Genomic DNA, 7,481 nt, shown 5'->3' on the forward strand with positions numbered 1-7,481 from the left:
GAGGAAGAAGAACATGCAGCAAGAAGAAGAAGAAGAATTTCAGAAACTATGAAAATCGAAAAAAAACGAAGAGGAAGAGGAAGAGGAAGAGGAAGAGGAAGAAGACGAAGACGAAGACGAAGAAAAAGAAGAAGAGAAGAAGAAGAAGACGAAGAGAAACCGTTTGAGTGGGGCGCGCGTAGTTACGCTCCATTCAAAATGAGTTAATGCGCGTGTTAATAAAGTTTGGGCTGATATCTTGTAAAACTTGTACGACTTTTTTACTTGTATGTGTAGCAGGCCCCATTATTTAATAAGATCATTAAGATGTGATCTTTTATTTTACATTTTTTAATTGAGACAAAAAAATATGTAAAAAAAATATTGAACGAAAACATTACATTTTACCGAATAATTAAAAAAATTCACTTTCTTCATATGAATTTGTAGGGCGCTAAAAACAAAGCACAACTAACCTACCACTTGTTCGTACTTGGAAAATTGAAATTCCATTAAAAACAATAGCATACCAGAAACTCTTCCCTGCTTATATTACATTCTTTTGTTATGGTATTTCTTTCTCGGAACTTTGTATAACACAAGATGCTAATGTAAAAGGCTGTTTCACCGTTATCTATTTGTGTTGAACTTGTAAATTCAACTTGTTTAAACAAAGAACGTCATAGAATGAGTTAATTAACCTCCATTTGGATTTCTTTTTGAGATTAAAAAAAAAAAACCAAAAACATGGAGATAGAATTATATTTGGATGCAGAGACAAGATAACACTACAAATATTTTTCTGTCTTTTGAACAAATTTAGCCAAAATTCTTGTCAATACTAAAATTTGAGACGCAGATAAGTTTTATTGACAACTCTTTTTCTTTTTCCTAAAACTGTTATCATTAAACTTTTAATAATCCAATAATACCCGATACAGTTTTTCAACTAAAGCCACACTCCACCTTTGTTCATTATCCCAAACTGTTATTACTATTGCTACAAACGTTACAGCTGCATTCACAACCACTACCACAAATGCTGACCAAAATTTGGATCTCGAAGAACCTAGGTCGATGAACATTTACGCGTAGATATCTTTATATAAAATAAAAAAAATTAAAAATTGTTAGATAATAATTTAGTTAAATATATTAAATTATCTAAAAAAATTTTAATTAGAAATTTCAGGTAAAGACAACTGTATAAATTCGATGTGTCTCTGTTCTGCCTTCTTCCTCATCACACAGATCTAGACCTCTGCGATTTTCCTCCTTCTGTCTCCATTCTCAATCTTTCCCTCTCTAACTCTCTCGATCTCTTTGGACCTCTGCTTTTTGCACATCCTCAATCGCTGCCACTTGCTTCTAGCACTCTTCGCCTCTCTCGCTCTCCCTCTCTCCCCTTGCCACCCTTCTCTTTTCTCTGCCTCTACAAAAGTTGATTTGTTTTATTTATATCAATGATGTAAATGTTATTGTTATTGGATTTCGGTTTGAATTTATGATTTTTTACGAATAATGGTGGAGGAAAAAAAATGTTATGGTAGGTTGGAATGGTTGATGAAAGATAATGACATTTTAAATTTTTTCTGTGAACCTTTTACCAAACAAAATGTATGAAGATGACAATATACGGAATACTAAATAAATTTATGAGTGAATTAGTTACATCCTAGTTAGCTAGTAATTTAGTATGTAGTAGATAATGTACAAGTGAACAAAACATTTTTCACATAGTATATACTTTTGGTTTTGAAAAAAAGGCTTAGCTTTGACTAATAATTAAGTTCTATAAAAACTGTTTGTGGCGTAACTGTCATTTGATGTTAACTTTTATATAAATATATGACTGGTTTAGAATGAGAATGAAGAAAGAAACGAGAAGGGTGATTTTGGTAATCTACATAAAAAATTTAAATAAAAATAAAAAAGTTCAATAATAAAAAAAATTTATTATTTTTTGCTAATATTTTTAATTATAAGACTAACATCTTTAGTCTAACAATCTAATAAAATATTTTTAGTCTATATTTTTAAATTGAGAAATATTAGAAAATTATTAAAATTTATTATTTTTTATTGTTACTTAGCCATTTAATTTATTTAGTTTAGTAGTTTAACAACATGCTTTATCTCATATTTTTAAACATTGATAACAAAATAATAACTAAAAATAATAAATTTTGATATTTTTAATATTTACTTTTTTATAAATATTGTTGACTAATTACTAATAAAAAATAATAAATTTATTAAATTTTTAACATTTTTATAAAATATATTGGTGAAAAATATTCACCTAGTTGGATAAGAAATATAATTAAGACAAATCTCATATGAAACTATGATAATTTATTTTATTTTAAAAGGGAAAATATAGGAAAGCTCTTAGAACAAGGAGCCAGAGGACCAAGGAGAGAAATAGAGAAGAAAAGAGCCAAAGCCAGGGAAGAGGCAGTGCATGAACGAAGCCGCAACAAATTTCTTTCTTTTCTCCTCTCAGCTTCTTTCTTCATTATTCTTTTCTGTTGATAGCCCCATCCATGCTCTATCTCATCCCTAGCTTTGTCTTTATCTCTTAACACTCTTAATCTCAATCCCATCCTTACTCCAATTTAAGTAAAGTAACTTTACCTCATCGTTGACCTTATTGTCAACAGATCCCTAACAATAAGCAGGTTCCTCTACAAGGGTGCCTCAACTATTTCATTTGTGAGTGAAAGAATGATGCAATAAGATCCAATGGTGATCATTCTATATGTACGGGAATAAATTGTACTTTGTAGTACAAGGCGTGTACTATTAAATTTCAGCTATACCTGTACTACTTTCTTATGGTACTACTATTGTTAGCATTTAGCAACGATAAACAGTAAACAGCCATTTTTAGTTCATTTGTACTGCACTCTTTTCTTTTTTTTTATTAGGCTAATGTGTAGATGGAAAATTATTTATTATCTTGGATATTACAAAAGATATCATTTCTATATATTACCAAGTATAAATTATTTAATCAAAATTTATGGAATATTGATAATATACTAAGGAATGTGTTAATCTATATTTGGTTAAGTTTATTATCTTTGGATATTTTAAATAATTTGTCAATTTAAAAAAAATAAATTAAAATATTAAATGATGACTAAATTTACTAAGTACATATTAAAAAGTTGCATATAAATATAATACAATATAATACAATATAATTACAATATAATACAATATAATTACAATATAATCACTGAGCTTGAAAACAGTTTTCTTATTAAATATCTTCTTATGACAACTTTGAAACTCCGTGGTGAGCCGTGTGGTTAGGTTCTCACCCCTACAGCTTTACCTTTTCAGGAACCAGATGAAGAAGCATTAAGAAGAGTTAAACTCCGTTTAGTTTTATATGTTGTATTAATTAGTTTATTTTCTTCCCTCGTCTTTGTTATTACAATTTTTGCAAGAGAGATAGGAGTTGTATAATTTATATATATTATATTATAAGATATTATGTAAGAAGTCTTGTATATGAATCTATGTCTGCTTGTTTTTTTTAAGATAAAGTATTTATTTCCGGTTTTCAAAGAAATCAGCGATACGGTGTTGAGTCACAGGCTCCTATTTTAATATTTAGTATGTAAAGTAGTCGTAACACTTCTTGCTATCAGAGTGGCGCAACCGGAAGCGTGACATTCTGGTAGTGAGGGTGTTACATTATGGTATCAAAGCGGTTCTTCCTGTAGAGCCTGAGGAATGGATTGATTATGCTTCAATTGCATACTCTGAGCATCTGTCATGTAATAGGTCTCGTTCAGATAATGAGAATTAGAGTTTTATACACATGACGGTTTATTGATTAATGCCATTAGTCTTGCATTGCATAATTCCTGGTATTAAGTTTGACCGGCTTAATACTAGTAAATTATGTATATGGAAGCACCAATGGGTTATGATAGACAATATGTGAGTCATAGATAATGCGAGTTGCGGGTTTTGGGAGTGTTAGAAATTAATTCTTGAAGTTAGTTGACATGTGATCCTTATCTGTGATAGGTGTTAGTTTTACCTTTATCAGTTGCATTGGAAATCCTTGATTCAATGCCTTTCTTGAGATACGGTTTGATTCTCTGTCAAATTATATTTCTGACTATCCCCTGGATTCTTGATGTTATGGTCCTCAATTTTACGTTCTTTTATAAGAACTTTGTACTCTAATTTAATTGGAATTTGTTTCGATCAATATATTATCTTTCTTCTTGTTGTTCCTAGCAAAATTTTCTGATTTAGATTCTCTCCTTAAGTTATGATTTGATATCTTGCCTCTATGCTTTGCACCATATGCGTATTCTTCTCTTAACATGCGCCTACTTATTCCATAGATTCTTGACATCACAGCTTTAGGTTCTGCATTCTTCTACTTAAACGATGTAATTTATCGATGAAATCTGAACCTGTTTTGCCGTAATACATCCTATCTTATAAAGCCCTCTTGTAATTTTTGTTTTGGGTCTTCAAAGTAATTCTGGTTTGATTCTTCTCTTACTTGAATATTTTTTAAGATTCCTGAAAGAATATTTTTACTCATAGCTTAATTAAGTTTATTTTATAAAATTTGCATATTTTATTTTAATTTGAGTTGTTTTAATGCAAAATCTTTTTTAAACATTTTATGTTTCTTTTGAGAAAGTGAATTTGTTTCCTTTTGAGATTATCCATTCTTTGTTAAAGCTACCAATGACTTTTAGTATTATTTTCGACTTAGCTCAAATCCAGTTTAAATAAATGCACCGTTCTTCCTGTTGATCGTTCCTACCGAAGTTCTTAAATTCAAGTTTCTTCTTAGGACTACAATTTGATTTTCTACCAAGATTTTCAGTAAAATGTTTTATCCTTAGCCTAACTAATTTTTATTTTGTAAATCTTGCATAATCTAGCTTGACTTGAATTTGTTTTAAACAAGATGCAATATTTACGTTTTCAATTGACTTTCTTGAATTTTGTAAACAATTACCCTATTCTATTCTATGGTTTCTATTGAAGTTCTTTGAAATCAAAATTCTTTCCTATTTGTATTTCAATTCTTTCTTCTGACATACTTCACGACTTTTAACCATCCTAATTTGTTGGTGACTAGAACCATTCCTTCATATTTTTGTAAACGTTGCGCTTCTCTAATTTGGTTTCAGTTTGTTTTGATCCAATTTACCATTATTCTTTTCTTGTTTTCTTTGGAGTTCATAGATTCAATATTCCTGTTAAGATGCGAAATGGCTCTTTCTGAGATGTTTTTCATGTTTATACCTTGTTGCTTAGTTGTAATCCTACACCTCCTTCCGAATTCATATGAATCTTATCCCTATCACTTATTCTTCTCTTCCTGCGATTTGTATCTCTTTGAACGTACTTAATGCATTTTAATATTATTGAATATCCTTATAAAGTGTGATTTCTAGTATATTCTTGGATTGTTTTAGCCTTTTTAAGTAAGGTTTGATTTATTTTTATGTAAGGTTATTTTTTACTCTACATTCCTTTATTTGGGCAATGCCTCTTTTTGCTGTAACTTGAATTTGTTTTGGAGCGACACAACCATCTCTTGAAGTTTTAATAAAATCACTTTTAACTTAGCTTACACTCCTTTACTTTGAAAATTTTTGTATGTGATTTAAATCTGTTTCATTGTAATGCATTTTCTTTTCCTTTTATAAGCAAAACTTTATTTCAAGTTTCCTTCCAACAAGATTGTGATTTTCATGCATGCCTAACATAAGAACGAGAAAAATAGAATTTTTCTTTTAGCCAAATTAATCTTTCTTTTTTCAAATTTTATGTAGTCTGTTTCGACTCGAATTCATATTGAAATCATGTCACATTCATGCTTTTATTATTTTGTTGAAAGATGTTTGTTCTTTTTTTGTAAAACGTGAAATGATCTTCCCTTAAGATTTCCATTCTTCAAGAACAGTATATTCGAGAATATTTTTAAATCAAATTCGAGTTATGAGAGCTTTGCCTTTAGTTTTGGATATTCTTCTTTTATAAACCTCATATTTACTTGACTCAGCTTGAACTCGTTTCAACATACTGTATTGTTTTTCATCTTATTGGTCTTATCAAATTCCTTCTATTCAAGAGATATCCTTAAAGTTATCAGTTGATTCTCTTTTCAGCACTCTTTATTGCTTGTTCATCCTTGTCTACTTGTGATTTCCACAATTCTTTCAAATTTTTGCGAACACGGTCCTTGTCTCTGTTCTTTCTTTTCTATGATCTACTATCCTTCTGAGTATATTCGAGATTAGTTTTGATATCTTGTGCGACCGTTAGGCTTGGTAAACGACACATTAGTCCTTTAGAACACGTTTGATGAACACAAAAGGTAAAATTTGTAAACATACGATGTAGCAAAGAGTTGTAGAATCTTGTTTCATGAGGAAGAGTTTTATTGCTGTTAAGTTTGTGACTACTAAGATTTGCAAAGTATTTGATGAGGTTGAGAACCCTCGGATGAATTGATCGATGAAGTACGATTGAGAATGGTAGAGATAAGTTATGTTGAAATTTGAATAGTTGAATATCTGAGTTAGTGCGAGATCAGTGTGCGAATGTTAAGCACGTTGTTTTGACCCCAGCATATTTTATGACCTATCACCACCTTGCCTTACCACTACATGTTTGAACCATGTCGTCATTTGCATCAAGCTTGCCTTGTAATTTCTGTCTTGCAATTGCACTCCTACCCTTATATCTTTATGCTATGTGGTAATCAAAGTATTTGAAACTAAATAAATATGAATGCTAAAGTTCTTTGCTTTTTACACAAAGTGTTAAACCATGTAATGTTTCCTGTGATACGCCAATTTTCGAGGACAAAAATTTTTATAAGTTGGGTAGGGTGTAAGACTCAGAATTTTCGGAAAATCTTATTGTGAACTAATTTCAATTTATTTATTTATTAAAGATTTTAATTTCAGAAATTATTTTATTAAAGCTAATTAAATCAATTTTTGATAATTAAATTAAAAATTTTATCTAATTTTATAATTATTGGGTAATTTGCATATTTAAATTATAAAGTTTAGGAATCGTAAAATAATAAGAATTTATATGATTTGATTTAAATAATTGTGATTCTAGAAATTAATACTTTAATTTTTATAAATAAAGAAAATTAATTATATTATCTATAGTTATCGAATTAGAATTATTTATTTGAGAATAATTTGTAAATTGATAATTAAATAGTATTTTTAATAAATATTAGTGTTGGATTAAAACAGGTTTTCAATTATTCTATTACTCTTAATTTTATAAAATTATTATATTACTTATATGAATTTTATCTTAACTCTAAATTCCCAAATAAAACCCTAATTTTAATCAAATTAAACTATAACCCCCTCCTAATCTAACCTAGCCACCGCCACTCATCTAACCTAACCACCCTCACTTCCTAACCCAAACTTAGTTCCATCCTTCAGAAAAAAAAAGAAGAGAAAGACAGAAAG

General features: G+C 29.3%; 1 long non-coding RNA gene across 1 annotated transcript; it reads right to left on the reverse strand.

Annotated features, from left to right (window-relative positions):
- Positions 1-811: 811 nt before the first annotated feature.
- Positions 812-2,731, reverse strand: LOC112710607 (uncharacterized). Its single transcript, XR_003156924.3, has 2 exons — positions 2,617-2,731; positions 812-1,411 (listed from the first exon to the last, which is right to left on the reverse strand). It is a non-coding gene; the product is annotated as an uncharacterized lncRNA (long non-coding RNA).
- Between the last annotated feature and the right edge of the window lie 4,750 nt (positions 2,732-7,481).

The sequence above is a fragment of the Arachis hypogaea genome, chromosome 9 (genome assembly GCF_003086295.3).
Source record: "Arachis hypogaea cultivar Tifrunner chromosome 9, arahy.Tifrunner.gnm2.J5K5, whole genome shotgun sequence".
Lineage (NCBI taxonomy): Eukaryota > Viridiplantae > Streptophyta > Magnoliopsida > Fabales > Fabaceae > Arachis > Arachis hypogaea.